The sequence below is a fragment of the Piliocolobus tephrosceles genome, chromosome 10 (assembly GCF_002776525.5).
Source record: "Piliocolobus tephrosceles isolate RC106 chromosome 10, ASM277652v3, whole genome shotgun sequence".
NCBI classification, from domain to species: domain Eukaryota; kingdom Metazoa; phylum Chordata; class Mammalia; order Primates; family Cercopithecidae; genus Piliocolobus; species Piliocolobus tephrosceles.
The window spans coordinates 8,836,385-8,855,263 of NC_045443.1; the positions used below are offsets into that span (position 1 = coordinate 8,836,385).

Genomic DNA, 18,879 nt, shown 5'->3' on the forward strand with positions numbered 1-18,879 from the left:
TCAATGATGAACAAACTGGTGACATATTCAAGTTTCCTATGACCCATATTTCTTTAATAGAATTTGTATTACTTGTTAATATCTAACAGAATTCCTTCAGCTATCTATTATCTTAAGTATTTTCTATTATTTTAGTTTCCATGTGGGCAGGTAACATAACTAATTTGTTCACTCTTTCCCCAGATGAGAACCCAGGACATAATGGGATACACACACACATACATATACATATACATATACGTGTGTGTGTGCACGCGCGCTCTAAATGAATGATCAATTACGTGATCTTGGGATTTTCATTCCCATTAATTCCTTATAGGTTCCCCCACGTCTCTGCAGTGATCAGTACTAATCTTTTTTTTTTTTTTTCTTTCCAGACGAAGCCTTGCTCTGTCGCCCAGACGGCAATGCAGTGGCACAATCTCGGCTCTATGCAATCTCTGCCTCCTGGGTTCAAACGAGTCTCCTGCTTCAGCCTCCTGAGTAGCTGGGATTATAGGCGCCCGCCATCACGCCCGGATAATTTTTGGATTTTTAGTAGAGACGGGGTTTCACCATGTTGGCCAGGCTGGTCTCGATCTCCTGACCACAGGGGATCCACCCGCCTTGGCCTCTCAAAATTCTGGGATTACAGGCTGAGCCACCACTCCCGGCCCGTCAGTATTACCTTGGAACACCCCGGCAAAGCCTTCAGGTGGAGAACGTTCCTGGCGCGGAATAACCCACCTGAATGTGAATCCTGACCACTTCTAGGCGGCAATGGAGGCCGCTGCTTTGGGGCCGGCCGTGAGGTGGCGCTGTTGCCCTGTATCGTGACTCGGTTTTCACCTGGACTGGAGTCTCCGAGATACCTGGCATCTAGCGATCACTATAGACCAGCAGCAAGTCCAGCTTTTACAGTTTCAGCAGCGGTTTCCTGTGGCTCGCGTGTGGCGAGTCCCGGAAACCTCGGAGCCCGCAGACTTCCCTTCGCGGGAGCCCGCCCGAACTCCATCCTTTGCCGGCAGCCACGCCCCGCAGTGGGAAGGAGGGACTGAAAAGCATTTCCTTGAGGCTGGCACACCTTGCCCTACCCAACCCGGTCATTATTTCCCCTCTGACTGGGCCGGTCCCACCTGAAACCGGAGTGACCACAGGAGGGACACGGTAGGAGTCTGGGGGGCGGGCGCGGCGGGGAGGGTAAAGAAGGTGGGAGGGGAATGGCGGCGAGGTAGCTGGGGGTGGACTTTGCAGTTGGGGAGGGAGAAAAAGGGAAGAGGCTGGGAGAGGAACGGCTGTGATCTGCTGTTTGTGTTTATGTGAACAAACAGAAATCACCAAGTGAATTAACCTGTGTTTCTTCGGAACAAGCATCTTGTGAGGTTTGGCCTCTGTGTTTTTATATGGTAAGGGACTAAACCTGCCTCAGCAGATTTGGTGCGGAGAGAAACATGAGAAAACCCAGGAATGGGGGACCTCTGTTTATTCCTGGAGAGGGGGACATCAGGAGAAGGGGAAGGGAAAGAATGAGCTTACAGGAATTACTTGTCAGAGGACTGCATAGCCTTTCAGACCATGGGCTCATTGCTTTCAGCTTCAGCTTCTTCAACTGCAAAGCATAAATACGGGAATTACTTTCCAGGGTTGTTGCGATATTTAAATGAGATATCAATAACCATGATTAAAAAGGGTACAGCGTGATGTGCTATCCCTTGTTGACTGAATCTCTGTTTTCTTTCTTTCTTTTCTGGGGAGTGGGGAGAATGGGGGAGGGAGTGTTGCTCTCTTACCCACGCTGGAGTGCAGTGACACGATCTCAGCTCACTGCAACCTCCGCCTCCCAGGTCCAAGCGATTATCCTGCCTCAGCCTCCCAAGTAGCTGGGATTACAAGCGCCCACCACCAAGCCGGCTAATATTTTTGTATTTTTAGTGGAGACGAGGTTTCACCTCTGTTTTCTTTTTAACGTCTTTTTTCCTCTTTCATTTTTCTCTATCAGCCCCTCATCCCCGCTTTGTCTCCCTTCTTTCTTTCTTTCATTCGTGCGATTGTTGCTTCCTTCTGTAATGAGTCCTCTCCACATTGGAGTTTCTTATACCTATGAGACCACACTTCCTTCCCACTGGGTGGGAAGTAGTTGTGGCAATAAAGGAGTCGAGTTACTATAATGTGCAGCACAGCTCAACTGAAATACACCTGGAAACGGAACTCTGTGCTGTCTACCCGGTTTTTCCCCCTCAGTACACCGGAATCTCCACTGACAGCTAGCTGGGGTCAGCTAGGTCTTTCAATGAGACATCATGAAGTATTTCTTCAATGAAAATCATACGCTTTTTCTTTCGGTGCCTCCATTACTGTATGCGTTTGCTAGGGCTGCTGTAACAAGGTACTACAAACTGCGTGGCTTTTGGCACCAGGTACCAGGGACTGATTTTGTGGAAGAGAATTTTTTCATAGATGCGGATGAGGTTGGTAGGTCGGATGAGGTTGGTGGGAGATGGTTTCAGAATGAAACTGCTCTATCTCACGTCATCAGACGTTAGATTCTCATAAGGAGTTCACAACCTATATCCTTCACATGAGCTGTTCACAATAGGGTTCACGCTCCTATGAGAATCTAATGCGTGCGGGCATGGTGGCTCACATCTGTAACCCCACCACTTTGGGAGGAGGCGGTGGGTGGATCGCCCTGAGCTCAGGAGTTTGAGACCAGCCTGGGCAACTTGGCGAAACCCGTCTCTACCAAAATTACAAGAGGAAGAGAAAGAAAGAAAATCTAATGTCGTGGCTTATCTGGCAGGAGGAGGAGCTCAGGAGGTAATGACAGCAGTGGGGAGTGGCTGTAAATACAGATGAAGCTTTGCTGGCTCACCTGCCTCTCACTTCCTGCTGTGCACCCCGGACTGGTCTGCGCCCCGGGTGTTGGTGACCTGTGGCTTAAACAACGAAATGATTGTCTCACAGTTCAGGAGACTAGTTGTCCAAAACTAAGGTGTTATGAGGGCTGCATCTATTCCAGGCCTCTTTCTTTGGCTTGTAGATGGCTGTCTTCATGTTTATGTGGTGTTCTCCCTGTATATATCTGTCTCCGAATTCCCCCCCCCTCCTTTTTTTTTTGAGACGGAGTCTCGCTCAGTCGCCCAGACTGGAGTGCAGTGGCGTGATCTCGGCTCACTGTAAGCTCCACCTCCTGGGTTTACGCCATTCTCCTGCCTCAGCTTCCCGAGTAGCTGGGACTATAGGCGCCCCCCACCACGCCCGGCTAATTTTTTTTTTTTTTTGTATTTTTGGTAGAGATGAGGTTTCACTGTGTTAGCCAGGATGGTCTCGATCTCCTGACCTCGTGATCTGCCCGCCTCGGCCTCCCAAAGTGCTGGGATTACAGGCGTGAGCCACCGTGCGCTGCCCCTGAATTTCCCCTTTTTATAAGGACACTAGTCTTATTGGATTAGGGTCCACCCTAATTACCTCATTTTAATTGATTATCTCTGTACTATCATCTCCCAATAAAGTTACATTATGAGTTCTGGAGGTTAGAATGTCAGCATATTAATTTTGGGAGGGTGTACAGTTCAACCCATTAACAACTAAAGTCTTTAATCATGCAGAAGTTAGTTGAGCATTGCATCTATTTCAGTTGTCTCTGGCAGAAACTAATTCCCACCTTTCCCAAACCCTCCCAACCAGTCCCAACCAACATGTGCTCCGAAGTTCTGCCAGGAGTTATGTGATTTTGCAGCTCTATTTTCTTTTAACCTGAGTTTACACATTTCCTGTTGCCACTGTAACAGATTACCACAAAGGTGGTGGCTTAACACAACACAAAGTTTTATCTTACAGTTCTGGAGGTCAGAAGTAAAAATGGATGGGTAGGTCTCCAGATGGATGGTTCCTTTTGGAGGTTCTAAGGGAGAATCAATTTCCTTGCCTCCTCCAGTCTCTAGAGGCTGCTTACAATCCTTGGCTCATGGCCCCTTCCTCCATCTTCAAAACCAGGAATGGCTGGTCGAGTGTTTCTCATGTCTTCTCGTGCTGACGCTCACACTTTTGCCTTTCTCACACTTAAGGATTCTTGTAACTGCACTGAACTCACTGAGTATTCCAGGGTAATCTTTCTATTTTAAGGTCAGTTGATTCATTCCATCTGTAACCTTAATTCCCCTTCGCTATTTCAACGCTATTAAAAATCAACATATTCATAGGTTCTGGAGATTAGGACATGGACATCTTTGGGAAGCCATTATTCTGCCTACTATATCTGAGCTTTCCCAACTAGGTATTTTTTATTTTTATTATATGTATATTTAAAATTTATGTTCAATTTTTAAAAATTAAAAATTATATATATATTTATCATATACATGTTGTTTTGAAATATGTATATATTGTGGAATGGTCAAATTAAGCTAATTAACATAGTATTATTTCACATATTTTTGTGGTGAGAACACTTAACATCTACTCTCTTAGCAATTTTCAAGAATACAACACATAGTTATTAACTATAGCCACCATGTTGTAAGTAGATCTCTTGAGCTTATTCCTCCTTGTTAGGAAGAATCCTTTCATATCCTCTGACATCTTTCCAACTCCTCTAATTCCCCCAACCTCTGGTAACCACCTTTCTATTCTCTACTTTTATGAGTTCAACTTTTTTAGATTCTACATATAAGTGAGATCATGGGATATTTCTCTCTTTCTGCCTAGTTTATTTCACTTAACATAATGTCTCCTGGGTTCATCCATGTTGTCAGTTTCCATTTTTCAAAAGGCTGAATAATATTTCATTGTGTTTATACTATATGTATTTGTACTTTATTCGTTTATCCATTGATGGACATTTACATTGATTCCATCTCTTGGCTATTGTGTACAATGCTGCAATAAACATGGTGGGCAGACAGCAGTATGTCTGAAATCAGACACACTGATTTCATTTTCTTGCTATCTATACACAGAAGGCAAAACATTGAGCCTTCAGAATAAAAGTAAGATAATGTACTCAATAAAGAACACCATATACAAAAGTCAAATCACTCTTGGATGTATACCCATTAGTGGGATTGCTGGATCATACAGTAGTTTACTGTTAATTTTTTGAGGAACTTTCCTACTGTTTTCCCTAACGGTTGTACTAATTTACATTCCCACCAACAGTGTGCAAATATTCCCCTTTCCCTATATCCTCTCCAACACTTATTTTTCATTTTTTTTTTTTTTTTTTTTTTGGATAATGGCCATTCTAACAGGTATGAGGTAATAGCTCATTGTAGTTTTAACTTACATTTTCCCTGATGATCAGTGATGTTGAACATTTTTTCACGTATGTGTTGGTCATTTGTGTGTCTTCTTTTGAGAAATGTCTATTCAGGTCCTTTGTTCATTTTTAATACAGTTATTTGTTTTCCGCCTATTGTTTTAGTTCCCTATGTATTTTGGATATTAATCACTTACCAGACATTAATCACTTCTCAGATATTTCTCCCATTCCATGGGTTATCTCTTCACTCTGTTGATTTTTTCCTTGGTTGTGCAGACATTTTTTAGTTTGATGTAACCCCATTTGTCTATTTTTGCTTTTGTTGCCTGTGCTTTTGGGTTTATGTCCAAAAAAACCTCGCCTATCCTAATATGATGGAGCTTTTCTCTATGTTCTCTTCTAGTACTTTTAGTGTCAGATCTTACATTTAAGTCTTTAATCCATTTTGAGTTGATTTTTGTATATGGTGTTCTTTATTGAGTATATTATCTTATTTTTATTCTGAAGGCTTGATGTGTTGCCTGCTGTTTATAGATAGCAAGGAACTTAAAATATTTTATCTGAGGAAAAGCAACCTGCTTAATGATGGAACCAAAAATGTGTCCTTATTGAGCAGAAACCTGGGTACCATGGACTTGCTATATATACTGTTAAAAACTACTCCCCATTCCCCCTTGTACTTTTAGTATTGTAGTTTAATTCTTTATGCGTCATTAGTTTCTATAGGTTATTTTTCTATAAAAATTTCTTGCAGAACCAATGCTATTTTCATAGATGAATTAGCTACTTATTTCTTCAACAATCATATGAATTCCGATATATGCCAGACACTACTCTTGGTGCTAGGGATACACCAGTGAACAAAATAGCTGGTCCCTAAATTTTTATTCTCTATTTTGTGCTTTTTCTTCTTACTTTGCCACTTCATTTTTGTCCTCCCCACCAGCCCAGGCTCAGCCAGTCTCCAGTTCTCCAACATGCTTTCTGAATTTAGATGTAGCTAGTGTTCTGTGCCTACTTCTGGCCTGTGCTAATGAGGGACCTAAAGAAGCTGCCTGTGCTCTCCAGGAAATTACAGTCTTGTTGGGAAGAAACAGATAATAATAGGCAAACTGGTTAAGTACTGAATAAGTAGGTTGGGTATTAGCATATCATGTCTTGGCATAGTTTCTAACTGGAGAAAGTGAAAGTAGAAGGGAATGAATATGCACCAAGGTAAAGAAGCTAATTATGGCCGGTGGGGCGCAGTGGCTCACGCCTGTAATCCCAGCACTTTGGGAGGCTGAGGCGGGCGGATCACCTGAGGTCAGGAGTTTGAGAGCAGCTTTGCCAACATAGTGAAACCCCATCTCTACTAAATATACAAAAAAAAAAAAAAAAAATTAGCCAGGCATGGTGGCAGCTGCCTGTAATCCCAGCTACGCGGGAGCCTGAGGCAGGAGATTAGCTTGAACCCGGGAGGCGGAGGTTGCAATAAGCTGAGATCTTGCCACTGCACTCCAGCCTAGGCAACAAGAGTGAAACTCTGTCAAAAAAAAAAAAAAAAAAAAAAAAAAAAAGAAGAAGAAGAAGAAGTAGAAGCAGCAGCAGCAGCAACTCATTACACAGACATCAGTGTAGAGTGGATAGAGTCCTCTCTCAGTCCAGGTGACCTGAAATCTGTTTTAATCTCTGTCTTTGTGAGCAAACAACAAGGCATCTACCTCAGGGGTCCTTAGTCGTTTGATTATTATTTTTACTCCTTTTAAAAATGAAGGGTAGAGGTTGAGTGGGAAATTGCTGGAGATTCTTCCAGGTTAAAAAAAAAAAAAAAAAAAAAAGTCTTTTATTTTTGAACTTCGCAGAATTTCTTTGATATTTCTAACCAGAATAATAATAAGATAGTATAGAGTTCAGAGGAGATAGTAACCTCTGGATAGGGAAAGGATAATGGGGATGGAGTAAGGGGTTTCTATCCATCCGTTGGCTTAAGACCTCATTTCCTGCAGAACCCTCCTCAGCCCAGGTGGCCTTATTCACTAGGTTTTCCCCCCATACCTTCTGCTGAATTGGGCAGTTAGAGTTCAGCCCTATCATATTGTGAGTATTACCTCCTAAGGGTGAGTCTTCAGGAAACACGAACATTTCCTGATGCTCACTCTTTCCTTAGCCCCCAGCAGTCTAGGTCGTATCCAAGCTTCTGAGTATTATGCGCTTCCCTGAAAGCCATCTCAATCAGTTTTCTCATATTTCTCTTTCACAATAACCCTTCTTGGCATAGTGACAACAAGGAATATCGACAGTTAATTTGTTTTGTTTTGTTTTGTTTTTTGAGATGGAGTCTCACTCTGTTGCCCAGGCTGGAGTGCAGGGGGATGATCACAGCTTGCCGCAGCCTTGACCTCTCAGGCTCAAGTGATCCTCCCATCTCAACCTCCCTGGTAGCTGGGACTACAGGTGTGCACCACCAAGTCCAGCTAACTTTTGTATTTTTTTTTTTTTTTTAAGAGACAGGGTCTTGCTGAAGAGCCTGGCTAACCAGGCTGGCCTGGAACTCCTGGCCTCAAGTGATCCTCATGCCGTCATCTTCCAAAATGCTAGGATTACAGAAGTGAGCCGTGGAGGCCAGCTGACCGCTAATTCTTAACAGTTGCCATGGTCAGAGCAAATCAAAGGTAGTGTTTTAACTTTTATGACCCAAAATTTATACTTTTATCTTTAAATTACTGGCCAAAATAAAAAGTGAAAAGGAAACCTGCTTTAGTTTTTTTTCCTCTGTAGCTGTTAACCTTTTATAACCTCTTTATACCTCTTTATACATTTAAGGGTATTTTCAAAAATTGTTAGATAACAATGTATAGAAATATGGTAGTTTTAGAATATTGATCTAAATTAAAAGTATTATATGTATATAATTCTAGGCTAAGTTAGAATTCTAGTAAGGACACAGTAGTGGATGCCATAGGTTTAAGGGAAAAGAATGTATTTCAAACTATACATTGTGGTTATAGAAAAATCTCAGTAATACACATGTGTATTAGTCCTTTCTCACACTGCTATAAATTACCCAAGACTGGGTAATTTATAAAGAAAAGAGGTTTAATTGACTCATAGTTCCTCATGGCTGGGGAGGCCTCAGGAAACTTATAACCACGGCAGAAGAGGAAGCAGGCACATCTTACACCTCTTACAGAAGAGGTGGCAGGCGAGAGAAAGCGTGTGAAGGAAGCAAAGGGGAAAGAGCCCCTTATAAAACCATCAGATCTCATGAGAACTTATTCACTATCATGAGAACAGCATGGGGGAAACCCATGATCCAATCACCGCCCACCGGGTCCCTCCCTGGACATGGGGGAATTATGGGGATTACAATTTGAGATGAGATCTGGGTGAAGACATAGAGCCAAACCATATCAACATGTAATATTCACATATGAAGTCAGATGCCTTTCTGGAAAAAGCCTTGAAATGATTGGTTTTAGTTGCATGCTCAGACATTGAATGATTTAACCAGATGTACTGTGTTGTGGGAGATGAATGCAGGGTTTGTGTTAGACAACTTTAGGAGACAGGATTACTTTATATTCATATTATGCTACCAAATAAGTGGTGAAAAATACTTGCCAAAGGTGCTAATTTGATGTTTAGAGAAGTTGATCTCAAGTACTTTTTTTTTCTGACAATAGTCAGCTACCAGGACCAATTGTATGTCAAGTCACCCCTAGTTTGTGTCAGTGAAAAAAGGCTTAGAATCAACTTCTCCAAAGTCTCTGTTAAGTCAGGTCAGGCTCGCTTCACCTAGATAGGAAAAGCTCCTGGTTGACCCTCACCTACAAAAATTAGCTGGACGTGGTGGTGGACGCCTGTAGTCCCAGCTACTGGGAAGGCTAAGATGGGAAGATCACTTGAGCCTGAGAGGTGAAGGCTGCAGCTCTTTGACACCTCTTCATCCTGGGCCCAAATTTCGTACCACTTCTGGCCAGTTAGAAGCTATAATAGCGAGAAAGAACTTGTTTTAGTAGTAGAATTAACAGGTTTGGCTTATGGTTCAAGGAAGGAGGAGAGAGGAAACTGAAATGTTGAAAATTGATCCTGCCGGGCGCGGTGGCTCAAGCCTGTAATCCCAGCACTTTGGGAGGCCGAGACGGGCGGATCACGAGGTCAGGAGATCAAGACTATCCTGGCTAACACGGTGAAACCCCGTCTCTACTAAAATACAAAAAACTAGCCGGGCGAGATGGCGGGCGCCTGCAGTCCCAGCTACTCGGGAGGCTGAGGCAGGAGAATGGCGTGAACCCGGGAGACGGAGCTTGCAGTGAGCTGAGATCCGCCCACTGCACTCCAGCCTGGGTGACAGAGCGAGACTCCGTCTCAAAAAAAAAAAAAAAAAAAAAAAAAAAAAGAAAATTGATCCTGCCCTTATGGTCAGATTTATTCTATAAGACTTATTCTCCAATTCCACAAATCCAGCCCATCTGATGTGAAACTACATGGCTTGCCTGACTCCTGCTTCTGTGGTCTTTCCTCATAGGGCTCAAGGCCTGACTCCTTTAACTTTCCTTAGGACTGATATCTTAGTAAAAGTCAGAGCGAGTTCTGGCTAAGGAAGAAAAAAGAAGCAGAGTATTAATTAGAATATTCTTAAAGCCCCATCAATGAAAACACAGCTGAGATATAAATATTGTAGCCTTCATGTATCTGGTAGAGATTGGCAGAGGCTAGTCTGGATACATGTGCATCCCAAAGGCCCAGAAGGAACTGTGAAAGTGTATGCACATTGTGAATTGCAAGGGCCAGGGTCTTCTTCCTCATTCTCATCCCTACAAAACTCAACTGAAAAACATAGATAGAATATCTAGTCAGTCATATGAAGGGTGGGAAATTGTAGTGGGAAGAGCACCCGATGGAGATGCCAACACACAATGCTTAGGTGCTAATTAACTATTGGGAGGTATCTAAACTCTGTGCCTTAGTTCCCCCACCAGTAAATTTGGAAGTTAGGTTTTTGTTTTGCTTTCAAAGCACCCTTCTTATTGTACACATAGGGCATTCTGTGGCATTTGTGAAGCATGTGCTGTATTTCACAGTGTATTTGTCAAAGAGATCAAGAAATAGACAACAGGGTTGCTGTTCTTATGGTTTTTGTTTCTGTAACAGGGAGGTGTGATTATAGCGGTACAGAAGGTATGGGATGGTTACCTCATTTACAGTGTGTGAACGGCATGGCTTTCTGACACTGAGAGCTGAACCTGCTGTGTTTGCATTGTTTCTTGAAGCCCAGGTGGTTCCCATAACCCCAAATGACCTTGATTTCACCCTCTATCTCTTTTCCTCACCCATGTTTCATACTTAGAGACAGTCTAATAATGGATTCATGATTGGAAGGTCCCACATCTGATTAGATCTCTGATTCATTTTCTGACTTATGCAAGTCACCTTTTCACTTGAACTTAGTTTCCACATGCAATATGAAGTTGGTAAAATATCCACAAATTATTGTGAGATGGTTTTCTATTACAAAAATGGGGATAATTTTGAAAAATATTCCAGTTTTGCAGCATTAGAAAAAAAGAAATGTAGGTAAACCAAATGTGATTTAAAACTACAATTATAATCTCCCCTCCCACACCAAAATCATTTTTTGTAAGTCTCCTTTTTTGGGGGGCTAACATGAAAATGAATTATTCTTAATTCGTTAGCATTTACTAGGAAATAGAGTCAGGCTCACTTGAACTAAGGTCATAAAAGTGTGACCTTAGGATATCTGCAAACAGACGGACAACACAAATTTGACAGTATCAACAAGACATAACTAGTGACAGGTTGTGGGTTTATAAATATTCAGATAGTGTGTGAGATAGATTGCTCACAAAAAGAAGTTCATTGATCCTTGGCGTAGAACTCTCTGTTCTGTGCTAGATGTACTAGCATCTTTACACCTGAGTTTAGGGTTTAGCGGGGATATTGGGGGCTGCATCTTTCTGGGCTTTTACTTAAATCTCAATCAGACATATTTTTGGTGCCTATGGAGCAGTGGTCTCTGTAGGAGAATGGATAAATAGAAGTATTTATGTTAATAGGAAGTTAGGGATGCAGATTCTTTGGACACAGTCTCTCGTCCCTGCAATTTATGACAACCTGAGAAATTTAGATCATCCCCTGCGGGCTGTCAGGGGAAAATGAGCTGGGTTCTGACATCAAGACAACTATAGAATGTAGTGCCCTATAGTCTGTCTACTTATCCCAGGTATAAGAAGGATCAGTAATGGCATTGTATTACACCATGCTACTTCACATAAAATGCGTTTCTGGCCAGTCTCTGGGAGCCATTTGTCGCCCGACCTGTCCTAGAACAGATTCTTCCAGAAACAGAACATTCTGTGGTCTCACCAAATCGCACACAAATTCTGGTTTAACCTTTAGAGGCCATGGAACTATAAAGTTTATTATCAACAAATGTTACTTGTATACCAAAAACTGCAAAATATCCCAAATATCCTTGAAAGAAGCTAAAGAAGACCTAAATGAATGGAAAGACATATTGTTTTCTTCAATGGGATGACTTAATACTGTTAAGATAATGGTACTCACAAAACTGATCTACATACTCAACATAATCGCTATCAAAATTCCAGCCGTTTTTGTTTTTGTTTTTTTTCCGAAATGGTCAAAGTGATTCTAAAATTTATGAGAACACAAGGGACTCAGAATAGCCAAAACAGTCTTGAAAAAGAACAAAGTTGGAAGAATCACACAGTGATTTTTTTTTTTTTTTTTTTTTTTTGGAGACTCTGTCACCCAGGCTGGAGTACGGTGGCGCTAGCTCAGCTCACTGCAAGCTCTGCCTCCCGGGTTCACGCCATTCTCCTGCCTCAGCCTCCCGAGTAGCTGGGACTACAGGCGCCCGCCACTGTGCCCCGCTCATTCTGTATTTTTAGTAGAGATGGGGTTTCACTGTGGTCTGCATCTCCTGACCTCGTGATCCGCCCGCCTCGCCCTCCCAAAATGCCGGGATTACAGGGGTGACCGCGCCCAGCCACACTTAATGATATTAAAACTTATGACAAATCTACAGTAATCAAGACTGCGTGGGCTGCGTGCTGTGGCACGCGCCTGTAATCCCAGCTACTTGTGAGGCGGAGGCAGAGGGAATCCCTTGAGTCCAGAGCTTGAGGCTGCAATGAGCTCTGATCACACCATTGCATTCCAGCCTGGGGGACAAAGGAAGACATTTTCTCTAATAATAATAAGGCTGAAAAAGACTATCTTTAATAATAATAAAGAGCAGAAAACGAGTGTGTTTAACAAATTGTGCTGGGACAACTGGATATTCACATGCAAAAGAATGAAGTTGGACCTTTACCTCTAATTGAAAATGAACCAAAGGCCTGAACGTAAGAACTAAAACTATGAAATTATTAGGAAAAACGTAAGTGTAAATCTTTGTGATATTGGTTGGGCAATGGTTTCTTAAACACACATCAAAAGCACTAGGACAGTATCAACAGTGAAAAGACAACATAACAGCATGGAAGAAAATATTGCATATGATATATCTAATAAGGGTTTAGTTTCTGGAATATATACTGGGTACTTATATAATAAAAAGACAAATTGCCCAACCAAAAATAATGGTAAAGGAGTTGAATGTACATTTCTTCAAAGAAGATATACAAATGGCCAATGAGCATATGAGAAGATGTTCAGCATCAAAATGCAAATCAAAACCACAATGAGATATCATTTCACACCAACTAGTTGGGCTACAGTAAAAAAGACAAAAAGCAAGAAGTGTCTGTTAAGGATGTGGAGACACTGGACTCCTTATAAATTACTGATGGGAGTATAAAGTGATGCAGTCACTTTAAAAGACAGTTGTCGGTTGTTCAAAATTTAAACATAGAGTTACCATGTCAACAATTTCACTCCTACATATATACTAAAGAAAAATGTAAACATGTCCACACAGAAACTTGCATGTGAATGTCCACAGCAGCGTTTTATATAAATGTGAAAAAGAGAAAACTATCCAAATGCCCACCCACTGATAAATGGCTAAACAAAATCTCTGTGTATATCCATACAATGCAGTATTATTTAGCCTCAAAAAGGAACGAAGTACTCTTTCATGCTACAACATGGATTATCTTTGAAAACATTTGCAAGTAAAAGAAGCCAGCGAGTTACAAAAGTCCACATGCTGTATGAGTCGATTTATATGAAATGTCCTGAATAGGCGAATCCATAAAGACAGAAAATAATTCATGAATCCCCGGGGCTGGGGAAGGGAGCAGTAGGGTACGACTGCTATTGGGTAGGAGTTTCTTTCTGGGGTAATGGAAATATTCTAAAATAAGATAGTGGTGATGGTTGCATACTTTTGTGACTATAATAAAACCACTAAATTGCACACGTTAAAAGGGTAACTTTTATGGTATATGAATTATATCTCAATTTAAAAAACAAGTAATATTAAAGGTAATTCTAATTTTACAAAAAAATACTAGTTTTTGAGAATTTACCGGACAAACAGTATAGGACAGATTTTAAGAACATGGACTCTAAAGCCAAATGATCTGGGTTGGAATCCATCTTCACTGCTTACTAGCTGTGTGATCTGGAGCAACTTACTTAACCTCTCTGTGCCCCAGTTTCTTCATCTGGTAGAATTAAATGACTAAATATTTGTGAAGTGCTTGGAAGAGTGCCTCACACACGACTACCACAGTACAAATGTTTGCTGTTATAACCGTGTGCAATAAACTGTACTAGGTAATAGTGGGAATCAAAACCAGTATCGAGGAAGTTTGTGTAAAACACAAATGTCAGTTAAGGAAGAGCAGAGCAGGGTGGATTCCAAAGCAGATTGCTTCACTCCATTTATTGGCTGGACTCTGCTCCATGCTGATGTGTGAAAAGAGTCTGGGTTTTGTCCAAGAGGAGGAGGCGATGATATGGATCGAGAATATCACATCTAAATTTTGCCTTCTTACTTGGGTCCTGGGAAAAGGTCCAAAAATATGTTAGAGGAGACAGATGGGGACTAGCAAGGAATGGTTAACAATACTTAATATATACTTGCTGTTTAATGTAAATAAAAATTACGCAAAAATTTTTCAGGATTTTCCTCTGGAATTTTGGTCATAAACTCATGATGTTTCTCCTCCTGTTCTGATTTGAAGATTACTTTTTTCCCGAGACAGTTTTAGTATTTCATTTCAAAAAGTAAAGGTCAGACTGTTACCGGAAAGGGGTTCCAATCCAGATCCCAACAGAGGGTTCTTGGACTTCGCTCAAGACAAAATTCGGGGCGAGTCCATAGAGTAAAGTGAAAGTAAGTTTACTAAGAAAGTAAAAGAATAAAGAAATGCTCTCCGTAGGCAGAGCAGTGGTGTGGGATACTTGACTGAGTAGACTTATCGTTATTTCTTGATTGTATGCTAAGCAAGCGGTGGATTATTCATGAGTTTTCTGGGAAAGGGATGGGCAAATCCCAGAACTGAGGGTTCCCCCTTTTTAGACCATATAGGGTAACTTCCTGATGTTGCCATGACATTTGTAAACTGTCTTGACACTGGTGGGAATGTCTCTTAGCATGCTAATACATTATAATTAGTGTATAATAAGCAATGAGGACCACCAGCGGTCACTTTTGTGGCCATCTTGGTTTAGGTGGGTTTTGGCTGGCTTCTTTACCACATTCTGTTTTATCAGGAAGGTCATTGTGACCTGTATCTTGGGCTGACCTCCCATCTCACTCTATAACTAAGAATGCCTAAACTCCTGCGAATGCAGCCCAGTAGGTCTCAGCCTCATTTTACCCCGTCCCTATTCAAGATGGAGCTGCTCTGGTTCAAATGCCTCTAATATATTTCTCTCCTCTCCTTTACAAGTGGACCCTTAATCCTAAGGGTTGTAGAGGGATGAAGATCCATCTTCTGTAACTTCTTCAGGCTGAATAGTGGCAATGATATTGCTGCCTAACTATCAGTGTCTTTTGTATTTAGGGTAGATAGAAGCTTAGTCAGAAAGCATCAATATGCAGATGGTCGTTCATAACTCTTGATTTCCCACAAAAGATAATATCTGGAATATTAATAAGTGTTCAATTTAAGAAAACATTCGGTAAGCTTATACTGCATTCCTACACAAAGGGCACAAAAGCCATATATTCTACAAGAGTAGAGCAAAATAAACAAAATTATCCTAAGTAAACTAACAAGGCTTTTTGTGAAGTGAGCAACTGTTGGAACCAAGATGATATGGGGTCACTAACTGATTCCAGTACTTACCCAGAATTAGAATACTAATCCAGATTTTTATATTACCCATCCATCTTGTTTCTTCTGAGCTGCAGTCAGAGATCACTGGTTGATTCACAGGAATAAGCAGGGTCAGTCTAAATTGCAGAAAAAAACTAAAAACTGATGGGACTAGAATCTAACAACAGGCGTACCATAGTTCTTGAAACATAATTTTTCTACCTCCTCATTTTGACTAAAGACAAATCATAATAGAACTAATTTGTTTGCAAAAATAAGCTTTAGTATTATACTTGGCCTGATTATTTATATGAAGTTCAGCAAGAATAATTATTTTTCACATAGGTTATTTTTAAATTATCTCTGATGAAACTTTATTCCATCAGGAATTTCAGTTAAGAGTTTTTAAAAACTCCTTGAGGCCGGGCGCGGTGGCTCGAGCCTGTAATCCCAGCACTTTGGGAGGCCGAGGCGGGTGGATCATGAGGTCAGGAGATCAAGACCATCCTGGCTAACATGGTGAAACCCCGTGTCTACTAAAAATACAAAAAACTAGCCGGGCGTGGTGGCGGGCGCCTGTAGTCCCAGCTACTTGGAGGCTGAGGTGGGAGAATGGCGTGAACCCGGGAGGCGGAGCTTGCAGTGAGCCGAGATCGCGCCACTGCACTGAAGCCTAGGTGACACAGCAAGACTCCGTCTCAAAAAAAAAAAAAAAAAAACTCCTTGAGCTCAGCCATGGTTTTGTACCATAAAATACCTATGAGTTGGATAAATTCCCCTCCTCTTGAGGTCCCAAGATAACTTGGGGCTCCTGGGCCCATCGGAAAATGACATTCTTCACTTACCAGAGGTCAGGAACCCTGTACAGGGACTGCATAGACAAGGTATGTGACCAGTTTTCCCAAGGAGCTTTTATTGGCTGTATAAGTCAAGTTTAATTCCTTAAAGGAAAGCACGCTATTCCAGTCAAAGACTTGGTAATAAAAAGTTTATCCAATTGTATCCTGTTGCAAAAGAAAGCATTCTTTTATACTTATGCAAATAACTATATTGCCATAAGTTAAGCATACTCACAAATAGTTTCCAAATTCTGGAGAAATCAGAGAGAAATATGCTCTAAAATTTTGTTTACAGGAGTATTGCCACAAGCTATAGAAAACTCAAACATTTTCTTCACTCTGAAAAACAAAGCAAAGAATTAGCAATGTTTTAAGCAAAAAGTCACAAAATGATTATTTCAGTCATTCCTTGTTAGTTCAATCCATGCAGTTAACTCCTGTTCTGTTTGATATTCATGAACATTTCAGCTCTCCATGAGAATCATGAAAGTTTTCTCCTCTATCCTAATGTCACAATCTCCAAAGTTATCAGAAACCTGCATTCAAGAGCACCTGTCAAAGTCCTATTGCTGATTATAAGGCACCTTTAAAAGAGGATCAAAACAAGACAACAGTTGTCTGTGAATGACAAAAAGTCTTAGGGCAGTCACAGTCAGACATGATTGACAAGGAAATGTGGTTACCTCTATGGCACACAATAATATTATGTAACAATTATAATTACTAACAATACGCTAAGTCATATTAGAATTATAGGAGCTTCCCATAATTTTGGAACACATAACCAAGACCATATTTATTCAAATACAGCCCAAAGAAAGTCAAACATAATTTTATATTTTATAATGCTTCCTGTATGATTTCTATAGATTTCTATACCACATTAAGCCAAATATGGCTCTTCTGGACTTTAGGGGACCTAATATGAAAAGATTAATTAGGTCAGAAAAAGACATAATTTATCATTTGATTTTAGAAAGTTTGTCAAATATCGAAGGTTTAAGCACTTGATATTACAAACATAGAATCTCAGGTCACCATAAGTCATTCATTTGGCCAAAATGATAACTCAAAAATTTTAAAAAGACAAAAATCTTTACTCATTAATACAGGGAAGACAGCTTTCCACGCAATGTCTCTTTTCCTTCCTGTCTTTTTCTTATAGTTTAGTCAAAAGGCAAACAGAATTTCATTTTTAAAAATATTACACAAAAATCTTATTCAAGAGAGAAAGCCAGATTTTACCCTTTGCATTAGTGTACTGTTAATATCAATCCCAATTCTTAATAAAACCTTATAGACAAATCTATTCAATCTTAAGCAGTTAGACCAAAAGGTAAGATTCCCATAAGCCTTTTTAAACTCTTTACAAATTTTTGTTAAGGAGCAGATTAGTGCTGTAAGAACGCCCTGTTGTGCTTTTATTCCAATGTTCAATTTACAGAAAAACTGAGTAAGACCCCTTTAACTTTAGCCAATATGTTCACACAGAATTTCCTTCACAAGATTAATTTTTCACAGCTCTTCCACAATTTGCTCAAACTTTCAGGATAAAGAATACTTACAACCCCTTAGCCTTCTAAACTAGGCTAAAAAAAATTCACATTCCCATGCCTTCTTATAATCTTTTACCAAAAACACATTTCACTTTCCTTACACACCTTGCATGTTAAAACTGTTTTTCCAGTAGTCTCAATTATATGTTACAATGTTAACTCTTAGCAACTTTTATTTTTGGTGAAAAACCTGATAAGTAAGTCATTGTAATTAGGTATTAGGTATGAAGCTTAGGACACCAGACAGAAGGACAAGATAAGATCTGATTCTCGGCCGGGCGCGGTGGCTCAAGCCTGTAATCCCAGTACTTTGGGAGGCCGAGACGGGCGGATCACGAGGTCAGGAGATCGAGACCATCCTGGCGGTCAGGAGATCGAGACCATCCTGGCTAATACGGTGAAACCCCGTCTCTACTAAAAATACAAAAAAAAACTAGCCGGGCGAGGTGGCGGGCGCCTGTAGTCCCAGCTACTCCGGAGGCTGAGGCAGGAGAATGGCATAAACCCGGGAGGCGGAGCTTGCAGTGAGCTGAGATCCGGCCACTGCACTCCAACCCTGGGCGACAGAGCAAGACTCAGTCTCAAAAAAAAAAAAAAAAAAAAAAAGATCTGATTCTCTCCAGCAGAGCCAGGGGGCATGGTGAATTCTACATATCCCCAGGCCTTATCTAGAATCTAATGTCTCTAAAGCAGGTACACCAAACAATTTTCAGAAGTCAAATAAGCAGTTTATGACCTTAAAGCATTTAGTAAATCTAATATCTTATCTGCCTAATTTAGACCAAATATCTAAGTTTGGAAGACATTTTTATTTTAGCAATAATCTTTAAAACTGTCTTTATTTCCCAAAGCTTACTAAAGTTACATGAACTAAAAAGCCTTACAGTTTTTATTTTTCTGACAAAATATTTGATTTAAGTGCTTATTATTTTTAAACCAATTAATCAGAGCTCTTTCATATATAAACATTACACATACAACACATACGAATACACAACAGACAG

General features: G+C 40.7%; 1 protein-coding gene across 2 annotated transcripts in view; it reads left to right on the forward strand.

Annotated features, from left to right (window-relative positions):
- The first annotated feature begins 980 nt into the window (after nucleotides 1–980).
- STYK1 (serine/threonine/tyrosine kinase 1) overlaps nucleotides 981–18,879 on the forward strand; it is a 56,268-nt gene continuing 38,369 nt past the window's right edge. For both annotated transcript variants that reach the window (XM_023195238.2, XM_023195240.2), the window contains exon 1: nucleotides 981–1,146. The gene's annotated coding sequence lies outside the window, so the exon portion shown is untranslated. The remainder of the gene's footprint in view (nucleotides 1,147–18,879) is intronic.